At 41.6% G+C, this 25,873-nt stretch overlaps 1 protein-coding gene across 2 annotated transcripts in view; it reads left to right on the forward strand.

Moving 5' to 3' along the window:
* Positions 1 to 1,246: 1,246 nt before the first annotated feature.
* taok3a (TAO kinase 3a) overlaps positions 1,247 to 25,873 on the forward strand; it is a 101,004-nt gene continuing 76,377 nt past the window's right edge. Inside the window, exon 1 of one of the 2 annotated variants that reach the window (XM_029716315.1) lies at positions 1,247 to 1,424. The gene's annotated coding sequence lies outside the window, so the exon portion shown is untranslated. Of the gene's footprint in view, positions 1,425 to 1,713; positions 1,939 to 25,873 lie in introns of those variants that run through there. The other variant, XM_029716316.1, reaches the window with a different exon arrangement.

Below are 25,873 nucleotides of genomic sequence, written 5' to 3' on the forward strand. Positions count from 1 at the left end.
TCTGGCACAGGGTGCGAAGGTGCACGGCCCTGACACTAGAGTGACGAACCACCCTTGCTGTCTCTGCCTGGCTGGCTGGCTTGCTTGCTTGCGCTTTCGTGCGGTGGGGGAGATCTTTGTGGGCTATATATGGCCTTGTCTCAGGGTAGTAAGTTAATGGTTTGTTTTATATCACTTTGATGGTGTGGGGGCTGTGCTTTGGCAAAGTGGGTGGGGTTATATCCTGCCTGGTTGGCCCTGTCCGGGGGTAACTTTGGACGGGGCCACAGTGTTGTCGCCCTCCCCCTTCACACCAGGACCTGAGCCCTAGGACCATGCCCATGTCCCCAGTCAACCTGGTCGTGCTACTGATCCAGTTTCTGCTGTCCTGCCTGCGGCTATGGAACCCTGACCTGTTCACTGGTTGTGCTATCTCGCCCGGGACCTGCTGTCTCGACCCTCTCTTTCTCTCTCTTTTTTCCCGCTAACCAAAGTCTAGGTATTAGCTTGGCAGCCAATGCAAGTCTAAAGGTCTGTCAAGGAGCTTATGCAAACTTGGTTCCGAACCACCCCCAGACCATAATACACATGCACTATGGGATGCATCTCTGCCTGGTGCGCATACGTTCCCATTTAAAAAACCCTGTCAAAGCTCATCACTGCTGCCCTGGCCAGTAGGGACTGCAAGGGAGCCATGAGGCATGTTCATTTAATTTGTTGCCTGGTTTTGAATCTATCATTCTCAGGTATAACACCAGATGGCAGTGTAGCCTCAGATTTTATGAACACTGCCACGTGACATATTCGGTCAGAATTGACATATTTCTGTGACCGATATTCACGCTTTCAGTGTTCAATTAACATGTTCGTTTGATGTGGGCATGAGTAATGGACTGAGACCTCATACAGTGTGCCAAAGTATTCGTGATAACATGTATATTTATCGTAAAGCAAAGGAAGGATGTCTGTGATGATCGCCTATAGCAGATAACCGATGAAATTGTTGTCCTGCTCTTCTGTGACTCTGAACTCGATTGTTTTGCCTTGTAATAAATTACACATAATACAATGTCAAATTGTGTCGAGTTAAATGACAGCTTAAATGACAAATTTGACAAGAAGAGATCTGATCAGTGCACTTTATTGAGCAATAATCAATGGCCATTACCTAAACAATTGTGGCACGTATAGGGGAAGAAACGTTGAATGCTTGTTTTTGTGCCAAACCATAACATTTCTGGAGGTGCATCGAACTGCTTCTTGACACAATCTACGAATTAATTTTTCAGCCTGTCAAACTAGCTGTCAGTGACGAGGGGCTGTACTCGTGTGTAGCAGAGGACTCTCGAGCACTCATTCAGGAAGTCCTGACAACTCTTCAGAAAGTCAAGTCATCTCCTCCGGAGTTGGACTAAATGTTATTGGAAACGTGGGATTCATCACTGGTCAGTTTTTACATTGGTTTATTCATGATGTGTATATCTTATTGATTTAAACGTTTTACTGTTGTAATTTGCTGACCTCATGCAGTACGAGAGACACTTCCAAGTTCCTACAACGCTGCCATCATGTCTTAGTTTCCTCTAGCTGAAGTCGAAGTATGTTACTGTGAATTGAGTATTTCCTAGTCATACTACCAGGCTAATGTAGATTAGTCTTCATCATGACTCATAGCTTGCCAGATAACATGACTACTGCCAAAGTTAAGATTTGAACGCATCTGTTGTATTAACGTCAGTCTGTGACCAGATAGGCAGCCAGTGGAGTGCGTATGGTAGTTAAACTGTGCAAGCCAGTTAATAACTGTTCTGTTGGTTGGTTACACCTGCTCGCAAAACAATTCTCACTATCGGTTTCATTGGACATTGTTTGTACATGCAAGGCTATTTAATCGATGAAAGTATTGTTGGCAAATGAGGAACAGAGGACGCATTTTCATAAAAGCACCTGAGCTCATGGGTAAGTGTATTGCCAACAAATAACAAGCCAGTTTGGTACGCAAACTGAACCGCTCGATAAATAGTACACCATGTTTTCAAACCTGTATTCAGTTGCTCAAAAGCATTTCAACTTTGTTTTGCTGTCAATTTTGAGAATTGTCATTTTGTTCCAAGAGAGGTTTTACTTGATCATTGGCGAGTTGTCACTAGACAGATGGGTCTACAGTGTAGCCAGACTGTCTGGCTGTGTCACAGACTGTTTTCCAGCGGAGACATTGTTGCGAGTGAACGCTCTACAACCATCTACTTTATCATTTTCTGGACATTCTACGATTGATTGATTGCCATACATCGACGACGATGGCATAGCGCAATGCACATGTTAGACAATGTCAATGAAATGAGACAATATAGGCAATACAGTAACTGACAGACTGACAAAAAAGTACAGTCCCCGAGTCTAGTGCGCCTATTCTATTTGTGCTCGAAGCAAATGTTGGACTTGTGTACACTGGGTAGGCTAGTTTAATAACATTGACAGCTCCATTCAAAACATTATTCTGTTTGATTACCCGTCTTTTGTCATTCGTGCAATGATTTCAAGCAGAGCTTAGCCACTAATACAGAGCTTTTGTTTCCGTAATCTGCATAAAAGTAAATGTAGGTTAACATGACCCGCTTGAAATGAATGATTTTAAATGGCTAAAATAGCAGCCAGTGGAACAGCCTACAAAAACCAACCTGACTTCATGATGTCATCTCTCTTATGTGTACAGCTTGAGTAGCAAACTAACACATATGTTTTTAATGAACATGCAATAGCTTGCAATTTCCCAAGATATTGCCTTAGCCATGTGAGGTCATGAACTGCCATATTTAGCATATTGGTATTCAAAGCTTGTCTTGTTTATTCTGGTTGCCAGGTGTATATTGAAACCATATTCGTTTTTTAGAGGGGTTTGTTAATTTTATTTATATAAAAAAAAAAACTTGAGTTAAGGAAATAAATTAATTCATAAATAAACATTATTTCATTACATAAATTGCATAAGCCTATGCTTTCCCATACAGTAACCTCAAGTAGGCCATCTAGCTCATCAGTAAGTCTCTGGCTTTGAGAGAGAAGTAGCAATGAACAGAAAGTTACACAGTGCCAGGCCTACTTTTCTTTCCATAAGGATGCCTGCATCGCCTGGCTATCTAGCTGATAATACTGGTATCTAGGCCAGTTCAATGTTTATTGTATCAGGATGAATGTTTAATTGAAGACAATAGCCTGAAATAGGTGTGTGTGTGTGTGTGTGTGGCCAAGGTTCAACTGAACTTGCCCTTTCAAATAAAATTGTATTTGTCACATGCGCTGAATACAACTTTACCGGGAATTGTTTTCTTCAGAGCACTTCCCAACGATTCAGAGTATTAAAAAAAAAAACACACAAGGAATAAAATGCACAAGAATGAAGCTATATCTTTTATTTTAATTTAATTTAACCTTTATTTAACTAGGCAAGTCAGTTAATAACAAATTCTTATTTACAATGACGGCCAAACCGATGATGCTGGGCCCAATTGTGCACCGCCCTATGGGACTCCCAATCACGGCCGGATGTAATTCAGCCTGGATTGGAACTATATACAGGGAGTACCAGTACCAGATCAGTGTGCAGGGGTACAAGGTATTTGAGATAGATATGTACATTAAGGCAGGGTAAAGTGACTAGGCATTAGTATGGATAATAAAAGTAAGAATTAAGACCAGAGTAGCAGCAGCATATGATGAGTGTGAAAGTTTTGTTGGTGTGTCTATATAGTGCCTTCAGAAAGTATTCATACCCCTTGACTTGGACCACATTTTGTTGTGTTACAGCCTGAATTCAAAATGGATTAAATATATATTTTTCTCACCCATCTACACACACAACCCCATAATGGCAAAGTGAAACCATGTTTTTATAAAATTTGGCAAATGTACAGAAATATATCATTTACATAATTATTCACACCCCTGAGTCAATGCATGTTAGAATCACCTTTGGCAGCGATTACAGCTGTGACTATTTTGGGGTAGGTCTCTAAGAGCTTTGCACACCTGGATTGTACAATGTTCGCACATTATTCTTTGAAAAATTATTCAAGCTCTGTCAAGTTGGTTGTTAATCATAGCTAGAGAGCCATTTTCAAGTCTTGCCATAGATTTTCAAGCAGATTTTAAGTCAAATCTGTAACTAGGCCACTCAGGAACATTCAGTGTTGTCTTTGGTAAGCAACTGCAACTATATTTGTCCATGTATTTTAGGTTATTGTCCTGCTGAAATGTGTCTCCCAGTGTCTGTTGGAAAGCACCTGAACCAGGTTTTCCTCTAGGATTTTGCCTGTGCTTAACTCTATTGTTTTTCTATTTATCCTAAAAAAAACTCCCTAGTCCTTGCTGATGACAAGCATTACCCATAACATGATGCAGCCATGCTTGAGAATATGAAGAGTGGTACTCAGTGATGTGTTGTTGGATTTGCCCCAAACAATGCTTTGTATTCAGGACACAAAGTACATTTCTTTGCCACATTATTTGCAGTTTTACTTTAGTGCCTTATTGAAAACAGTATGCATGTTTTTTAATATTTTTATTCATTACAGGCTTCTTTCTTTTCATAATGTCATTTAGGTTAGTATTTGGGATGCACAATATAGCGGTGAACATATCGGAATCGGCCGATGTCTGTCTAGTTTAAAGCCGATGTGCAAAACCGATGTCAAAGCTGATGTGCATACCTATATAACGGAGGTACATGACTAATGACGCCGACGTAAAATGTTGTGCAACACAGCATTCCTAACCTAGCCCACAGTCTGCTGTGTGGATCGAGCAGTCAACAAGTCGAGCAGTCATTTGAAAGAGTAAGAAAATTTCAGCGAGACAACTCAAAGGCGAAATCCATTAAAGCCACGATAATGGAATTCATTGCCCTTGACAATCAACCGTTCTCTGTCGTGGGTGATGTTGGCTTTCGCCGACTGGTTGAGCACCGGTACATACTACCAAGTGCGCTATTTTTCAGATGTTGCCCTACCGGAGTTACAGTAATTGCGTCACTGCTTTTAGCTTCACGACATACTGTCATATTATGAAACGCCGTTTGGGTCTTTGCGTGTCAAAAAAGATACAGTAGCGCTGTCAGAAAAGTCTGCAAACACCGGCCACGAATGATGTGTTTACCGATTCGTTGACCGATTGTGATTTTTTTTTAACACCGATACCGATTATTGGAGGACCAAAAAAGCCTTTTTTATTTTTTTTGTTGTAATAATGACAGTTACAACAATACTGAATGAACACTTATTTTAACTTAATATAATACATAAATAAAATCAATTCAGCCTCAAATAAATAATGAAACATGTTCAATTTGGTTTAAATAATGCAAAAACAAAGTGTTGGTGAAGAAAGTAAAAGTGCAGTATGTCACATGTAAGAAAGCTAACGTTTAAGTGCCTTGCTCAGAACATATGAAAGCTGGTGGTTCCTTTTAACATGAGTCTTCAATATTCCCAGGTAAGAAGTTTTAGGTTGTAGTTATTATAGGAATTTTAGGACTATTTCTCTCTATACGATCTGTATTTAATATACCTTTGACTATTGGATGTTCTTATAGGCACTTTAGTATTGCCAGTGTAACAGTATAGCTTCCGTCCCTCTCCTTGCTCCTACCTGGGCTCGAACCAGGAACACATCGACAACAGCCACCCTCGAAGCATCGTTACCCATGTAGAGCAAGGGGAACAACTACTCCAAGTCTCAGAGCGAGTGACGTTTGAAACGCTATTAGCGCGCACCCGCTAACTAGCTAGCCATTTCACATCGGTTACACCAGCCTAATCTTGGGAGTTGACAGGCTTGAAGTCATAAACAGCGCAATGCATTGCGAAGAGCTGCTGGCAAAACGCATGAAAGTGCTGTTTGAATGAATGCTTACGAGCCTGCTCGTGCCTACCACCGCTCAGTCAGACTGCTCTATCAAATCATAGACTTAATTATAATATAATAAACACACAGAAATACGAGCCTTCGGTCATTAATATGGTCGAATCCGGAAACTATCATCTCGAAAACAAAACATTTTTTCTTTCAGTGAAATACGGCACCGGTTCGTATTTTATCTAACGGGTGGCATCCCTAAGTCTAAATATTCCTGTTACATTGCACAACCTTCAATGTTATGTCTTAATTACGTACAATTCTGGCAAATTAGTTCGCAACGAGCCAGGCAATGAACGCAAGAGCAGTGACACAATTTCATGTTAGCAGGCAATATTAACTAAATATGCAGGTTTAAAAATATATGTATTGTGTATTGATTTTAAAGAAAGGCATTGATGTTTATGGTTAGGTACATTGGTGCAACGACAGTGCTTTTTTCACAAATGCGCTTGTTAAATCATCACCCGTTTGTCGAAGTAGGCTGTGATTCGATGAGAAATTAACAGGCACTGCATCGATTATATGCAACGCAGGACACGTTAAACTAGTAATATCATCAACCATGTGTAGTTAACTAGTGATTATGTTAAGATTGATAGTTTTTTTTACAAGATAAGTTTAATGCTAGCTAGCAACTTAGCATGGCTTCTTGCTGCCCTCGTTTAACAGGTAGTCAGACTGCCATGTAGGCTCCTCGTGGAGTGCAATGTAAGGCAGGTGGTTAGAGCATTGGACTAGTAACCAGAAGGTTGCAAAAACGAATCCTCCCTGAACAAGGCAGTTAACCCCCGTTCCTAGGCCGTCATTGAAAATAAGAATGTGTTCTTAATCTGACTTGCCTAGTTATATAAAGGTGTGTTAAAAAATTATTTAAACAAAGAAAAAAATTGGCCAATCGGTGGCCAAAAATACCGATTGTTATGAAAACTTGAAATCGGCCCTAATTAATAGGCCATTCTGATTAATCTGTCGACCTCTATTTACAATACTGCGTTGGTAATAAAGCATGATTTGTTTGACCGCAACTTCTGGGGTAGCTAGTTTTAGCTTAGTACCTAGCTAGCACCAATACAACCATCCTGAAAACAATGACCAGTAGAAACTGCAGTCATTTTCATTACTCTTAGCAATGATTTAGGAATCTTTGTGAGTAAGTATTAGCTTGGTTGCCACTTGGTGTTCGCCTATTGAAATTGAACTTCAGTTAATGAAAATAAATAGCTAGCCAGCTACTTAACCCTGTTGCCCAGAGCTAACGTTATAAGCAGCCAGCTAGCTTCATCTGGCTAGTGAGGCTCGACCGGACCGGGTTATGTGTTGTGAAGCTAGCCACAATAAGGATTAGGCACAATAGTGGAATTTGTGGTTTGCCTGAAAATATATTTGAGATTCTTCAAAGTAGCCACCCTTTGCCTTGTTGACAGCTTTGCTCACTCTTGGCATTCTCTCAACCAGCTTCACCTGGAATGCTTTTCCAACAGTCTTCCCATATGTGACCGACCAGCTGAAATCGGTCTTATGTAGCAACATTTGAAATTGTGTTTTTTACATTGAATAAAATTATTGACTTAGAGCTACCAAATGGTTTATCATATATTACAGTTAAGGAACAATGGGAAAGTAATTTTGCTTGTAAACTCACTTTTGAGAAAATGGCCTTTTGAATCGTTTGGTACTACTACTGGAGAGCCCTTCTTTGTCTACAGCCATTCAACATCGTTCTCACCCTCTTAAGCTTTAGCCCCACCCATCTCTTTAAGGGTTGATCCGAGCGTTCAGTACTAACAGAAGTCAAGCACCCAAGCTAACTTGCTAGCTACTTCCAGACACAAATGACAAAAGCTCACTGAACATTACTCGTCCTAGCAGAGCTGGTTAGGCTGTTATATTATCCAGAGCGTTGGTGACTGCAACTGTGCTGTCAGATTGTCTGTTCGTATATTCAAAATGTGTGGCTCTCGGAGCGTGCAGAGCGCACACCGGATGCTCTGGCCAATGAGTAGGGTTGATCCGAACTTTCTGACCTCCCAACGGCAGTCAAGCACTCAAGCTAACTGGCTGACATTGGCTAGCTTGCTAGCTACTTACAGACACATAATGAGAGTACTCCCCACGCTGACCATTTTACTCGCGCTAGCAGAGCTGGTTAGGCTGTTATGTTATCCAGAGTGTTGGTGACTGCTGCTGGCAACAATTTAATTATGTTTTTTTGCCGACGTTTACTGACACCGGCTATATTCAACGGGTGTTGAGCGTTCATAAATTTAACAGTTATTCTGCGCTCAGGCACACTCGGAGTGCTCTGATGTCAGAGTAGATGGCCAGACTGAATTTACGAATGCACCCGAAATGGTTACTTGCATAGTGGAGTCTTTTAAGACTAGCTAGCTAGCTCTTTCTGTCAAAATTAGAATTGTGTAATATCTGAAAATGTAGCTAGCTAGACTGTTTTACCCATATACATAATTCATGGATGGACGTGTCTCCTGTTGGATGCCATGGTTGCCCTTAGTTTGAAGATGTAATCTGGAGACGGGTGTTTTCTCCGTCTCCTTAGCTATCATACTCGAATTCCACAGATTTTCAAAACTTGGTCCTCCAGAAAGTGGAAAGCAAAATGTATGCAGTTTGAATACATGATACATAAAACAAAAAAAAGCTGCGTTAGACAGAATTACCTAGACATACTGACAAGCTCAAATAGTCAGAAGTGTGCTATATGGCAGACTGATCTCCCAGCATGTCGAGCCCACTCATGATCTCTGCCAATCATGGCTAACTGGAAGGTTGGTGTCTTTTTATGTGGCTAAACCAACTAGGCTCGTAATACATTTTCTTGCCTTTTTCTGCCCAATTTTGTGGTATCCAATTGGTAGTGACAGTCCTGTCCCATCGCTGCAACTCCCGTACGGACTTGGGAGAGGCGACGGTTGAGAGCCGTGCATCCTTCGATACAACCCAGCCAAGCCACACTGCTTCTTGACACAACGGCTGCTTAACCTGGAAGCCAGCCGCACCAATGTGTTGGAGGAAACACTGTACACCTGGCGACCATGTCAATGTGCCCGGCCATCCACAGGACGCGATTGGACAGGAACATCCTTGCCGGCCAAATCCTCCCCTAACCCGGACGACGCTGGGCCAATTGTGCACTGCCCCATGGGTCTCCCGGTCGTGTGAATTAGTGACCCGCGACATATGCATAGTTTCCTGAAACGGGTCACATGCTGAGCACTTGTTGGTGTCTTTTCCTTCCTCTACGGTCCAACTCATCCCAAACAATCTCAATTAGGTTGAGGTTGGGTGATGGTCGAGGTCAGTCTGATGCAGCACTCCATCACTCTCCTTATTGGTCAAATAGCCCTTACACAGCCTGGAGGTTTGTTGGTTCATTGTCCTGTTGAAAAACAAATGATAGTCCCACTAAGCCCAAAGCAGATGGGATGGCGTATCGCTGCAGAATGTTGTGGTAGCCATCCTGGTTAAGTGGGCCTTGAATTATAAATAAATCACTGACGGTGTCACCAGCAAAGCACCATCACAGCTCCTCCTCCATGCTTCACAGTGGGAACCACACGTGGAGACCATCTGTTCACCTACTCTGCTTCCACGAAGTCATGGCAGTTGGAACCAAAAATCTCAAATTTGGACCAAAGGACAGATCAGACCAAAGGACAAGTTTCCACTGGTCTAATTGGCTCACGCATTAAGAAGGAATGAAATTAACTTTTAACAAGGCACACCTGTTAATTGAAATGCATTCCATGTGAATACCTCGTGAAGCTGTATGAGAATGCCAAGCTGTCAAAGGCAAAGGGTAGCTACTTTGAAGAATCTCATATGAAATATATTTTGATTTATTTTACACTCCTTTTGGTTACTACATGATTCCATATGTGTTATTTCATAGTTTTGATGTCTTCACTATTATTTTACAATGTATAAAATAGTAAAAAATAACGAAAAACCCTTGAATGAGTAGGTGTGTCCAAACTTTTGACTGGTACTGTATGTCTTGTGAGTGTGCATAGTCAGTGTAAACATTTAATTATCTTGCACTGACTAACTATTCAGCAGTTTTATGGCTTGGGATAGAAGCTGTGTCAGAGCCTGTTGGTCCAAGAGCCAATGCTCCGGTACCGTTTGCCTGACGGTAGCAGAGTGAACAGTATATGGCTTTGGTGGCTGAAGTCTTTGACAATTTCCTCTGACACTGCCTGATATAGAGGTCCTGGATGGCAGGGAGCTGTCCCCGTCATGTACCGGGCCGTCCGCACCGCCATCTGTAGCGGTTGAAGGCGGTGCATTTGCCATACTAAGCGGTGATGCAGCCAGTCAAGATGCTCTCGATGGTGCAGCTGTAGAACTTTCTTCCATTCACCGCCCCCTGTCATCTGAACACTGTTAGTTTAGCTTGTCTGTTGAATATTCCGATGTGACATCCTCTCTGCCTCCCCAAATGGCTCCGTATGTAGTGCACAACTTTTGACAAAGGCCCATAGTGCACTACATAGGGAATAGTGTGCCATTTGGGACGCACTCCCTGTCACTGACATATTGTGTATCCATGATCTTTTGGCTTGTTCAATGGTTGTGCTTTGGTTGTGAGTATGTGTGCATTACATACAAGTGGCTGTCAGAGAGAGGGAGAGAAAGAGACTGATCTTGTCTCAAATGGCACCCTATTCCCTTTATAGTGCACTACTTTCTTGACCAGGGCCTACTACTTTTGACCAATGCCCAAATGGAATTGGGTGCCATTTGGGACAATGGCAGGCCCAGCCTCCAGGTCTCTCTCCCAGGCAGGCAGACCCTATTTCAGGGGGAGGTTTATACACTGGCAACAAAAAATAAAATACAAAAACGTATTTACAAGCATTGCTCTGAGACTTGAAATTGAGCTCAGGTGCATCCCGTTTCCATTGATCATCCTTGAGATGGTTCTACAAATTGATTGGAGTTCACCTGTGGTAAATTCAATTGATTGGACATGATTTGGAAAGGCACACACCTGTCTATATAAGGTCCCACAGTTGACCGTGCACGTCAGACCAAAAACCAAGCCAAGAGGTTGAGACAGGATTGTGTCGAGGCACAGATCTGGCAAAGGGTAACAAAATATTTCTGCAGCATTGAAGGTCCCCGTTAAATGGAAGAAGTTTGGAACCACCAAGACTCACCAACCACAAAGACAATCTTCCCTTTCAAGACGATTCAATACGGTGCAGGAACGATCCGTTTTAGTTTGAAACAATTCGATGCGATACTGTTTGATTAGAGGAACGAATCGATGTGATGTGCTAACATTTGTTCCATTACAAATAAAAACCTGCTGCTGATGGAGCTCATGAGCTGAATGGGCAATACAAAATATTTAAGTGCCTTTTGAATGGGGTATGGTAGTAGGTGCCAGGTCAAAACAAATGAATTTTTGTCACATGCTCCAAATACAACAGGTGTAGACCTTATCCAACAATGCAGTTAAGAAAAATACCTAAAAAAGAAATAAAATAACATTTAATTTTTTTACATTTTTATTTCACCTTTATTTAACCAGGTAGGCAAGTTGAGAACAAGTTATCATTACTGCGACCTGGCCAAGATAAAGCAAAGCGGTTCGACACATACAACAACACAGAGTTACACAGAGTAAAACAAACACAGTCAATAATACAGTAGAAAAATACGTCTATATACAATGTGAGCAAATGAGGTGAGATAAGGGAGGTAAAGGCAATAAATAGGCCATGGTGGCGAAGTAAATACAACATAGCAATTAAAACACTGGAATGGTAGATTTGACAGATGAGTGTGCAAAGTAGAAATACTGGGGCGCAAAGGAGCTAAATAAATAAATACAGTAGGGGAAGAGGTAGTTGTTTGGCCTATTTATAGATGGGCTATGTACAGGTGCAGTGATCTGTGAGCTGCTCTGACAGCTGGTGCTTAAAGCTAGTGAGGGAGATGTGTTTCCAGTTTCAAAGATTTTTGTAGTTAAATAAAGAGTAATATGTACATGTAGGTAGAGTTATTAAAGTGACTATGCATAGATAGATAGATAGATAGATAGATAGATAATAAACAGACTAGTAGCAGCAGTGTAAACCGGGGGGGGGGGGTGTAAATAGTCTGGGTACCCATTTGATTAGATGTTCAGGAGTCGAATGGCTTGTGCATTGGTTTGAGTGTGTTAAGAACTGCAATGCTGCTGGGTTTTTCATGCTCAACAGTTTCCCGTGTGTATCAAGAAGTGTCCACCATCCAAAGGACATCCAGCCAACTTGACACAACTGTGGGACGCAATGGAGTCAACATGGGCCAGCATTCCTGTGGAACGCTTGACACCTTGTAGAGTCCATGCCCTGACAAATTGAGGCTGTTCTGAGGGCAAAAGGGGGTGCAACTCAATATTAGGAAGTTATTCCTAATGTTTTGTACACTGTATGTAGTCACCTGAGCTGTAAGGGAGGCAGACTAGTGGGCATCTACCACCCCACTAACAGATTAGGGGGGGCGCAATGTATCCTATGCTTTTTTTCTCCCCATACTTTTGATCCAAAATCACCATCACCCACTTATCTTTTTTCCAGATTTAAAGGAGTTTCAACTGGTAATGTATCAATATTTATCTTAAATGTGCGATGACATATCCAATTAATATATAGCACAACTTTGGATTCCACCCCATCTCAAAATCGAATGGTTTTTACCATTTGAAAGTTTTCAGTGGTTCTCCTCATTGATGCCAATTTTGTTGCTAGATTTAGCAACTTTTCAGACTACCCTGGCAACTTTTTTTTCAAACGGCACCTAGAAACAAATTTAGCTACTTCAAAAAAAATTTTTGGAACTTTTATCAACTTTTGAAAAGTGACTCAAAAGCTAAAATGCACTCATTTTCCTTTTAAATGACACAAACGCGATTTTCTCTGTAACACACTCAGTCACAACTCACGTGCCTGGCTGCAAAACTGCATTGTCAGCGGCAGGCGCTCAGCTCGTGCACAGCCAGCACCAATTTCAGCAAATTGCAACTCATTGTTGGCTGACTGCAGAAGTACGGGTTCGACCAGCCAAACCCAATGAATATAGATGGGCACGAATGTTTGATCTTGAACAGAACTTACAACATCAATCAACATGCCTCAATCAAAAATGTACAGAAAAGAGTGGGAGTCTGTACCTGAACAAATGTCAAATCATATTGTTTGCCGAGATGGCCAGTCAATTTGAGTAACGTTATTGTGTATTCTACGTAATGACGCAGTTTTACGTTATCACGCAATGCCATGACAACGTCATTTAGCAACTAATCAACCTGCCTCTAGCAACTTACCCTGAAAATGTGTTGGCAACCCTGGTTCTCTTTCTGCTTTGACAATGCAGTGCCACTCGCAAAAGTGAGTGCTGTCCTTGTTACATATATATCCAAGTTGTATATCTAAAAATGACCATGCAAAACAACCAAATATATTGCTGATGGTGAACCTCAATAATTGGAAATAAAATCAAATGTAAGCCCCGATCAGTAGATAGGCTATAGCCAGATGATAGTTGTCTCCCTTAGGCTACTTCTGTTCTTGTAAAACAACACTTTCAACTGCGCATTTTATGATTATCAACTAATAAAGCATTATATTGCACAAGCCATTTCACAAGTACTTGAATCCTGAAGGTGGCACACAGATTTGCAAGATTAGGAATAGGCCGCCTACCTCTCGCTTAACAGTATGCAGTTTTACTAGGGGTCTTTCGGTATGCAAAATGACTTGTTGGGCAGGGTGGTATACCGTATTTTACTATATACATGCATGTTTGGGTTTACTTTACCTTATATAACGGTATTTCAATGTTTAGTTTGTTAAATGTGATACGCAACTCGTGTACGTGTAATATCCGTTATTATAGTTTACTGTTTGTTGTCTTTCTCCCTCTCCTCCTGCTGCATGCCAGTTCCCACACCAAGCCCTGGTCCCTGTCACTCAAGGAGAGAGTAGTTGCTCGACCACGGAGTCACGTTCACTTCCTTGCTGTTCACTCTGCAGTCTGCATGGTCAGATAGATGCAACAAGATGTTGGTTACATGCTGCTTTCCACAAGCATTCTATAATTACACTATTAGTTTGTGTATCTTACGGTCTGCAAGCTACCGTCTGCTAGTTTGTATTTACTTCGCAAATTGTGGCTAAAATAAATCATGTTGACCCCCTAATGCTAATTGCTAGCTAGCTTGCTAAACGTAGCTACCAGTGCTATTGTAGACCTAGATAAGCACGTTGTTTGTGCAATGGTATCTTCTAAATCAGAGAGGAGGCGAAGCATGAATATGTTAGCTAGTTACATGAGGAAAGAAAACATGTCACGTAACATCTAATTAGGGTCACCTGGGCACACTGTTCAACATTTTGGTTCCTACACTGTCAATAATTCCTCCCTGGCTTATTCATTCGTCGTCATGCCAAACAACAATGTATTCAAAATGCTGCCCACTATTCCAAATATATATTTAGAGTAATCATTATATTTCCATGATTCCAAAAGTTCACCAATTAACTAGGCCTAGATTTTTTTTTTCTTCCCCATATCATGCAGCCCTGAATTATTTTGGTTTAAAGTTGGATTGAACAATCATAATGGAGAAAGCCCCATTGAAATCACTTATAATGTATGTGTTGCAACCATAGGGTCATGAACTACTCATAAAGCATATGTAGAACTTTTGTTATTCAAAAACATATCGTTAACAATTATATAAGATATTTTGGCCATATCACCCAGCCCTAGATCAATGACTGTCAACGCAGTTACATGCTTAGTTTGACCCTGAAGGAGTTTTTTTTCCGGAAGGTAGTAAGAAAATAATTTACTGCAAATAACAAGGGCCAGTACAATACCAGTATTGCAATACTCGTTAGTATCGTGGCAAGGTAACAAAATATGAAGCGGATTTAACTTAATTAGGAAAACAGCTGTAATGTTGCAAACAAACATCATTATGTTGTCATCCAGAGTCACATGTATTTATTTTCCAAGCTATAGCACAATATTTGACATACAGCAGGTTTTTAAAGAACCAAAGAGTTTTTGTCATTACATTTTTTTGTTACTGGTATCGTCACAGCCCTACAAAAGATATTAGTGAACCAGCTTTTAGGAACATTTATTTTTACAAACACATTTGAATCGGTGTAGGGTCCTGCTCCTTACATCCCTACTGCATCGTATAGTTGCCCCAGAGCCCTTATATATGGGCCTGCAGTTTTGTCATGTTCTAGGGTTGGGAATTGCCTGGGACCTCACGATACGATATTATCACGATGCCGATATATATCTATCAATTTTTTATATATATATGTATAAGTATATGTACAGTTGAAGTCGGAAGTTTACATACACCTTAGCCAAATATATTTAACCTCAGTTTTTCACAATTCCTGACATTTAATCCTAGTAAAAAATCCCTGTCTTAGGTCAGTTAGGATCACCACTTTATTTTAAGAATGTGAAATGTCAGAATAATAGTAGAGAGAATGATTTTTTTTCAGCTTTTATTTTTTTCATCACATTCCCAGTGGGTCAGAAGTTTATATACACTCAATTAGTATTTGGGAGCATTGCCTTTAAATTGTTTAACAAGGGTGAAACGTTTCACTTAGCCTTCCACAAGCTTCCCACAATAAGTTGGGTGAATTTTGGCCCATTCCTCCTGACAGAGCTGGTGTAACTGAGTCAGGTTTGTTGGTCTCCTTGCTCGCACAGGCTTTTTCAGTTCTACCCACACATTTTCTATGGGATTGAGGTCAGGGCTTTGATGGCCACTCCAATACCTTGACTTTGTTGTCCTTAAGCCATTTTGCCACAACTTTGGAAGTATGCTTGGGGTCATTGTCCATTTGGAAGACCCATTTGCAACCAAGTTTTAACTTCCCGACTGATGTCTTGAGATGTTGCTTCAATATATCCACATGATTTTCATTCCTCATCATGCCATCTATTTTGTGAAGTGCACCAGTCCCTCCTGCAGCAAGCACCCCCACAACATGATGCTGCCACCCCCGTGCTTCACGGTTGGGATTGTGTTCTTTGGATTGCAAGCCTCCGCCTGCTTCCTCCAAACATAACCATTGTCATTATGGCCAAACAGTTATATTTCTGTTTCATCAGACCAGAGGACATTTCTCCAAAAAGTACCATCTTTGTCCCCATGTGCAGTTGCAAACCGTAGTCTGGCTTTTTTATGGTGGTTTTGGAGCAGTGGCTTCTTCCTTGCTGAGCGGCCTTTCTGGTAATGTCGATATAGGACTCGTTTTACTGTGGATATAGATACTTTTGTACCTGTTTCCTCCAGCATCTTCACAAGGTCCTTTGCTGTTGTTCTGGGATTGATTTGCACTTTTCGCACCAAAGTACGTTCATGTCTCGGAGACAGATTGTGTCTCCTTCCTTAGCGGTATGACGGCTGCGTGGTCCCATGGTGTTTATACTTGCGTGCTATTGTTTGTACAGATGAATGTGGTACCTTCTGAGGTCTTGGCTGATTTATTTTGATTTTCCCATGATGTCAAGCAGAGGCACTGAGTTTGAAGGTAGGCCTTGAAATACATCCACAGGAACACCTCCAATTGACCCAAATGATGTCAATTAGCCTATCAGCAGCTTCTAAAGCCATGACATCATTTTCTGGAATTTTCCAAGCTGTTTAAAGGCACAGTCAACTTAGTGTATGTAAACTTCTGACCCACTGGAATTGTGATACAGTGAATTATAAGTGAAATAATCTGTCTTTAAACAATAGTTGGGAAAATGACTTGTGTCATGCACAAAGTAGATGTCCTAACCGACTTGCCAAAACTATAGTTTGTTAACAAGAAATTTGTGGAGTTGTTGAAAAACGAGTTTTAATGACTCCAACCTAAGTGTAACTTCCGACTTCAACTGATATATATTTTCATCACTATCATTTTCTGTAGTTTATTATACTGTGTTTTATGTTTAGCGCCATCGTGCTTATCTGTGTTAGACGACGGCTGATGGAATGCCCCTATACACATTTATTAACAGTGAGAAGCACACATTTTGATAAATGATACCCAGTATGTGCAATGCAATATAACTGGCATAGGCCTGCCTCCCTTCCCCCATGCTTATAAACTGACATCCTGTGTACTTCCTGTGTAAATGGCACTGTATGCCTCCCTGAGTTGGTGGCAGGGACAACCTGTTGCGAGTGAGTCCCTGCTAGTGCATTGCATTCACATTTCCTCCTCCCCCTCTTCTGCTGCTGCGCAACACAACTCCCTCATGCGTCTCAGCTGAAAGCCTTGAACTTGTTTCTCTTCTTTCCTTCTCCTCCTCCTCCCCCCTGCCATGTGAGAGAAGCCTTACTTTTGTAAAATATATATTAAGGGGATGGTTTTCGAGAGAGAGAATTGTCAGTTATATGTGTGTATACAGTGCCTTCGGAAAGTATTCAGACCCCTTGACTTTTTCCACATTTTGTTATGTTACAGCCTTATTGTAAAATTGATTACATTAAGTTACATTAAGAAAAATAAACAATCTACACACAATACCACATAATGACAAAGCAAAAACAATTTTTTGCTAATTTATGAAAATTAAAAACCAAAAATATCACATTTACATAAGTATTCAGACCCTTTACTCAGTACTTTGTTGAAGCACCTTTGGCAGTGATTACAGCATCGAGTCTTCTTGGGTATTACGCTACAAGCTTGACACACCTGTATTTGGGTAGTTTCTCCCATTCTTCTCTGCAGATCCTCTCAAGCTCTGTTATGTTGGATGGGGAGTGTTGCTGCAGAGCTGTTTTCAGGTCTCTCCAGAGATGTTCGATCGGGTTCAAGTCCGGGCCCTGGCTGGACCACTCAAGGACATTCAGAGACTTGTCCCGAAAACACTCCTGCATTATCTTGGCTCTGTGCTTAGGGTCGTTGTCCTGTTGGAAGGTGAACCTTCGCCCCAGTCTGAGGTCCTGAGTGCTCTGGAGCAGGCTTTCCTCAAGGATCTCTCTGTACTTTGCTCCGTTCATCTTTCCCTCGATCTTGACTATTCTCCCAGTCCCTGCCGCTGAAAAACATCCCCATAGCATGATGCTGCCACCACCGTGCTTCACTGTAGGGATGGTGCCACGTTACCTCCAGACTTGACCCTTGACATTAAGGCCAAAGAGTTCAATCTTGGTTTCATCAGACCAGAGAACCTTGTTTCTCATGTTCTGAGTCTTTAGGTGACTTGGCAAACTCCAAGTGGGCTGTCATATGCCTTTTACTGAGGAGTGGCTTCTGTCCTGCCACTCTACCATAAATGCCTGATTGGTGGAGTGCTGCAGATATGGTTTTCCTTCTGGAAGGTTCTTCCACCGCCACAGAGGAACTGTAGAGCTCTATCAGAGTGACCATCGGGTTCTTGGTAACCTCCCTGACCTTGGCTCTTCTCCCCGATTGCTCAGTTTGGCCTGGCAGCCAGCTCTTGATGGTTCCAAACTTCTTTCATTTAGGAATGATGGAGGCCACTGTGTTCTTGGACATTCAATGCTGCATAATTTTTTTTGTACCCTTCCCCAGATCTGTGCCTCGACACAATCCTGTCTTGAAGCGCTACGGACAGTTTCTTCGACCTCATGCCTTGGTTTTTGCTCTGACATGCACTGTCAACTGTGGGACCTTGTTTAGACATGTGTGTGCCTTTCCAAATCATGTCCAATCAATTGAATATACCACAGGTGGACTCCAAGTTGTAGAAACATCTCAAGGATGATCAATGGAAACAGGATGCACTTAAGCTCAATTTCGAGTCTCATAGCAAAGGGTCTTAATACTTATGTAAAAAGGTAATTCTGTTTTATTTGTAATAAATTAGCAACAATTTCTAAAAACCTGTTTTGCTTTGTCATTATGAGGTATTGTGTGTAGATTGCTGAGGATTTTTGTATTTATTTAATCAATTTTAGAATAAGGCTGTAACGTAACAAAATGTGGAAAAGGTCAAGGGGTCTGAATACTTTCCGAAGGCACTGTGTGTGTGTGTATGAACACACTTTCTTATTTTACACTTTAATATTTTATGTGCTTTGCTACTGTCTTAGCATATGTAATGTATGTATGTATGTATGTATGTATGTATGTATGTATGTATGTATGTATGTATGTATGTATGTATGTATGTATGTATGTATGTATGTATGTATGTAATGTATGTATGTATGTATGTATGTATGTATGTGCTAAGACACAGTAGCAAAGCACATAAAATATTAAAGTGTTGCGCTGTCAAGCTTAATGTTCTGCACTGATCTGGGCTATCTCCCAAATGGCACCATATTTCCTTTATAGTGTACTACTGTTGACCAGGGCCCGTAGAGCTCTGGTCTAAAGTAGTGTACTATATAGGGAATAGAGTGCCATTTGGGATGCAGGTCGGGTTTAACTATAAGAATGCTTTCTCGGATGACTAGGAGAATTATAACTCCTCCATTCTTCTTATCCTTCTTTTTCCTTTCTTTTAACCCTTTAGACCTCTAGAATGCTGCTGTAGATTACTGAGAATTTAAGATAACTCATTTTCTCACACATTTCAAGCAGACATGGCTAAAAAAACAAATGACAATTACAAGTTAACTTTGTTTTAAAGAGCACAACCTCTTCTTTAATATGACACCATAATCATGGCGATAAGAATAACATAATTTTGCATTCCCTTGTGTAAAGACGCTATCAAAAAATTATTAACACTCAACAACAAACAAAAAACCCTAGAGTATTTAAATTGTAGTACATTTGACTAAGTTACTCAAGTAAAATATTATTTACATATTAAAATAATAAACCACAATGGGACCAGATAACAATATTCAGAAAGTATTTCAAAATCCACACAAAGTAGGCTATTTGATTGACAATGATTCTTACTTCTGTAAAAATGGAACCAAAAAAAATCTAAAATGTCTCAAGATTTAGTACAAAATGTAGAAATAGTAGCCTACTTTGACAACAATTCAGTGAATGCAACACATTTTAGATGGTACATTTGGAGTTTTTCTGAATATTTCTCCAAGTATTAGATCTGTTCAGAGACCATTTTAGTACACCATTTCCCTAATAATATTTGTAGGATAAATTCATATTTCACACTCACTTTTTAGTGTTTGCATTTCACCTAAAACATGTCATGGAACTTCTGGAAGCACGGCCCCATCCTGCAAAGTGGCGCAGAACACGTATAGCACCCAAAGGAAGTTTCTACACCTCCCACTCTTTTCCCTGCGTCCACTCCGGATACACACCACACACCCTCTCTCTCTCCCTTCAAACTTCACCAGGGAGTGCCCAGCTTTCAAATGATGAGTAACAATTCGGTCCACACCCCCTGGTGGCACACTCTTGGCTCCCCACTTCCTTCCACTGTAGCCATCACAAAGTGAATGCACAAGCTGCATTTAGAAATGCCTTCAGGGACCAGCACCTGCTGTTTCTGGGAAGGGGCCTTTGCAGGTTCCCCAACACAATATACACATTTACGATGACAATGTTAAGCCTCCCCCAAAACGCATACTTTCTCTATTTTCTGCCTGTGCGTCTAACATTGTTATAGTTCCTCAGTTGGTCAATATGGTCCCCATTTTTGTTATTGTAATCCGTTACAAGCTCTGAAACAGATTGACGTTTGTTCTGCCTGAACTTGGATACTGGTTTGAGGATGTCTTTCCCTGAGCTCTTTGTGGACAGAAAATACACATCTCTTTTGTCTCTCAAGTAACACGACCTTAAATTATCTGCAAACCATTTCACACTCTGACTTCTCTGGAGCTTGACCTCCATAATGGCCTTGGGGAAGTTCTTTCGATTGGCCCTTAGTGTGACTCAATAATAGATGTTGGCGTCAAGCAAGCCTCTCACCAGAGGAATGGAGGAAAAATAGTTGTCTGCGTAAAGCCGGTGGTGTGACAATAGGTAGCCTCTTATGAGCTCCGTTACAACTCTGTAGGCGAAGCTGAGCTCTTTTGCTTCATCCCCGCATGTACCTACTTAGCTGCTCAAAGCGGTTGTGTGGCATTTTGCTAGCTTATATGGAACCCTGAGGGCTGCATCAGTAGATCAGTAGTCGATGAGAGAGGGTAAGCGGTGGATGCACACGAGAATATTGATGCCTATGAAGCATTTCATCTCCTCTTCAAACATGCCAAACCATGAAGGGGAGGCATTGGATGTGGTGGCGGACAGGTTTGTGTTAAACACTATCTGAAGAAGAGAGAACTGACTCCTACCACTGTTTTAAAAACTACTCCAAAACCCCTGCCACTGTCACTTTAGGCCAAAGCTGTGTGGTACAAGGGTGAATGGTGGGACTTGGCAGAAGCACTTCATGGAAACTTAGGCTCCCCTCTGATGTGCTCTTCCTCCTCCACTTCCTGTGCTTCTTGCTCTCACTCTTCCCCCTCTCACTCTCCTCTCTCTCCTCTTCCTCTCCCTCTTCACTCTCCTCTTCCTCTCTCCACCCCTCCCTGCGCCTCATCTCTAACTCCTCTTCTTCCCTGCCTTCTGCTGCTGAGCCCCGACTCTCCACATCACTTCCTTCAGTTTCACTGATCTAGGAGGAGAGAGTGGGAGGAACAAATAGGATACAATTGTGGTCCGGATCATAATCTCTTTCACTCACACACACTCTCTCCTTACCTTTCTTTTTCTCAGCCGTACACATACTATTTAATAATCAACACTTAGGGCAGTGTTTCCCAAACTCTGTCCTCGGAACCCCAAGGGGTGCACGTTTTGGTTTTTGCCCTAACACTACACTACAAAGCTTGATGATTATTTGAATCAGCTGTGTAGTGCTAGGGCAAAAACCAAAACATGCACCCTTTGGGGTCCCGAGGAATGAGTTTGGGAGACGGTGTCTTAAATTGTTATTTACAACACACCTCCTATTAAACACACTATAACACAATCATGTGGTACCCCAGGAAGAGTAGCTGATGCATTTGCAATAGCTAATGGTAATCCTAATAAACTAAATCATGATGCTATACAGCACTTTCATTCAACCAATCAATCATCGATGAAAATTATTTTATTAAGCCCTTAGTGGACAGATTTGTTTCTCAGTTCATTGTGTGCACACAAAACGATGTTCATAGATTATAACCGTAAAGGCTATATATGGCACACACACTTCAAGACCCATGGTCAGATTACTTAGTTAGCTGGTTGGCTTTGTGGAGGGGATTGAGATGATCATGTGAGAGCGTCGAGACTGAAGCACAATGTTGCCGCCTCCACTCAACTTCTTTTCTTGCCTGACAGACAACTACAGAGTTAGCTAATGTTAGCTGATTAGTTACAAAGCTGGGACAGTTTCCAAATAAATAGCATCAGTAGAAACAGGACAAAACCATCAACTTGTTAGCTGGCTATGTAAACAAATATCACTGCAACTCAATATCATTGGAGCTCCACTGCGCGGTCTTCTACCGTAACGCGACAGCTAAGCAAGCTGTCAAATACAGTGGCTTGCGAAAGTATTTGCCCCTCTTGGCATTTTTCATATTTTGTTGCCTTACAACCTGAAATTCAAATATTTTTTTTGGGGGGGGGTTGTATCATTTGATACACAACATGCCTACCACTTTGAAGATGCAAAATATTTTTATTGTGAAACAAACAAATAAGACACACAAACAGAAAACTTGAGCGTGCATAACTATTCACCCCCACCCCTCCCAAACTCAATACTTTGTAGAGCCACCTTTTGCAGCAATTACAGCTGCAAGTCTCTTGGGGTATGTCTCTAAGCTTGGCACATCTAGCCACTGGGATTTTTGCCCATTCTTAAAGGCAAAACTGCTTCAGCTCCTTCAAGTCAGATGGGTTCCGCTGGTGTTCAGCAATCTTTAAGTCATACCACAGATTCTCAATTGGATTGAGGTCTGGCCTTGGACTAGGCCATTCCAAGACATTTAAATGTTTCCCCTTAAACCACTCGAGTGTTGCTTTAGCAGTATGCTTAGGGTCATTGTCCTGCTGGAAGGTGAACTTCCATCCCAGTCCCGTGTGGCTCAATTGGTAGAGCATGGTGTTTGCAACGCCAGGGTTGTGGGTTCGATTCCCACGGGGGACCGGTACGGAGAAAGAAATGTATGCATTCACTACTGTAAGTCACTCTTGATAAGAACGTCTGCTAAATTACTAAAATGTAAATGTAAATCTCTGGAAGACTGAAACAGGTTTCCATCAAGAATTTCCCTGTATTTAGTGCCATCCATCATTCCTTCAAGTCCTTGCCGATGAAAAACATCCCCACAGCATGTTGCTGCCACCACCATGCTTCACTGTGGGGATGGTGTTCTCATGGTGATGGGAAGTGTTGGGTTTGCACCAGACATAGCATTTCCCTTGATAGCCAAAAAGCTACATTTTAGTCTCATCTGACCAGAGTACCTTCTTCTATATGTTTGGGGAGTCTCCCACATGCCTTTTGGCGAACACCAAACGTGTTTGCTTATTTTTTTCTTTAAGCAATGTTTTTTTTCTTCTGCAAAGCCCAGATCTGTGGAGTGTACGGCTTAAAGTGGTCCTATGGACAGATACTCCAATCTCCGCTGTGGGGCTTTGCAGCTCCTTCAGGGTTATCTTTGGTCTCTTTGTTCCCTCTGATTAATGCCCTTTTTGCCTGGTCCGTGAGTTTTGGTGGGCGGCCCTCTCTTGGCAGGTTTGTTGTGGTGCCATTTTCTTTCCACTTTTTTATATGTTTCAGATATTTTTTTTATAACCCAACCCTGATCTGTACTTCTCCACAACTTTGTCCCTGACCTGTTCGGAGAGCTCCTTGGTCTTCATGGTGCCGCTTGCTTGGTGGTGCCCCTTGCTTAGTGGTGTTGCAGCCTCTGGGGCCTTTCAGAAGCGGGGCCTTGCAGAACCTGTGTGTGTATATATACTGAGATCATGTGACAGATCATGTGACACTTAGATTGCACACAGGTGGACATTATTTAACTAATTATGTGACTTCTGAAGGTAATTGGTTGCACCAAATCTTATTTAGGGGTTTCATAGCAAAGGGGGTGAATACATAAGCACACACCACTTTTCTGTTTATTTTTTCTAATTTTTTGAAAGTAACTTTTTTCATTTCACTTCACCAATTTTTACTATTTTGTGTTTGTCCATTACATAAAAATCCATTGAAATTACAGGTTGTAATGCAACAAAAGAGGAAAAACGCCAAGGGGATGAATACTTTTGCAAGGCACTGTAATAGGAAATCAAGGCAATGTATAGATTTATGAATGTCTGTAATTAGCAAAGATGACAAACCATCAGATAAACACATTATTCTAATCTCTATTTTTTTGTCTAGTTAGCTGGTTGTCTGTATGGCGAACGTTAGGTAGGGAAAGTGACAGCTTGACGCTTCGAGCGCGGCACACATTTACAGCTACACAACTTTTCTTGCTTGACAGATTAACTTGACAGTTCACTAGCTAGTTAGCTAGCTATAGCAAGCAGCTTGGGTCGTTTCCATGTGAATTACTTCGGTAAAAACAAGACGAAACAACCAACTAGTTAACTGACTATACAGGACCTACAGCTAAACACTGCTCCACTGCTGATGTACTCACCTGTATCAACCCGGTGATCATGACAGGATTTGCTAATCTGAGTGCTATTCCCCAAATTACACAGCATCAAACATCGACAACACCAAACGTATATCTGCAGTTTACTTATTTCACTCACCTCTACGTCATCATCACTTCTAAAGTCCAAGGACGTGTCCGAATCCTTTTCACCAACCAACATAAATACAGCATCTTGAACAGTGAAAAGTCGAGTCTGCTTCAGGGCCGTCATTTTGAGTAATGAAGTGGGAAAAAATAGTCAAAAGTAATGACGGCATACCTTTTTTCTGGTTGATGACAACAGCCATGCGAATAAGACACCAGGTTGTTGGCAAGTTAATTTTGACCAAGATATTAATGTTAGAAAAACAAGACCGTTTGCGGCCGCTATAGTAATTTAAAGAACGTCCATCAAAGGCCGATATGGGTTATTAATTATGATTTGAAAAGACCGCAAACCCTGCGTACGCTGGGGGTTTGAGGCGAGCGGTTTGGTCGTGCGAAAGCAGACGGGTTGTCCCAAATGGCACCCTATACCCTATATGGTCCACTACTTTTGACCAGGACCCATAGGATCTGGTTAAAAATGGTTCACTGTATAGGGAATAGCCAGGGTGCCATTTAGGATGCTGAGTGGGTACAGATGTTGGGTAACGGGTACTCTGCCAGCACCACTATATTTAATTACCAATATTGACCGCATCCTACTACCGCCTCACAATAGACACCCTGTTCAGAACGGGTGTTACTCTAGGTCACTGTACGGGTGCCATGAAGACAACACTTGTTTGTATAACGAGGTGATCTGCTACACACCCGACCATTTTGTTAGGAAACGTGCAGGAGTGAAAAAGGTGTCTCTGCACACAGATGCAATTTCAGTATGTAATAGCCAAGAGATGCAATTTCAGTCTCGCTTTAAACATTTAGTCAGTATGTCTAATGACCTTCGTCAGAGCATAACCTATTGTTTGTTTGTACACCAGACCAGAAAGCTTGCCATCCATCCTGTCAGCCTAATCAAAGGGGGGCGTGTGTGGAAGATTGGATGCCTCTGTCTGCTCTGGTTTCATGCCTAGCTACTTCTCCCTCTCTCCTAATGTGCTGCTCCACTGTCTGTTTCAATGCCTGGAAGCCTAGATGTCGCTCCGAGACATTCCTTCCCCTAGTTCTCTCTTCATCGTCTGGTCTGGTGGAAAGTGTGCATTTGCCTCTTGGATGGATGACTGTGGAAAGAAGGAAGGAGTCACTGGGACATGTGAATGTGTCTGCTTATGGCTCATCATGGTCCACCAGTTGCCCCAGTCAGACCTAAATCACATGCAGGGGCTAGTTGAGCAC

This window comes from Salmo trutta, chromosome 27 (genome assembly GCF_901001165.1).
Source record: "Salmo trutta chromosome 27, fSalTru1.1, whole genome shotgun sequence".
Classification (NCBI taxonomy): Eukaryota; Metazoa; Chordata; class Actinopteri; order Salmoniformes; family Salmonidae; genus Salmo; species Salmo trutta.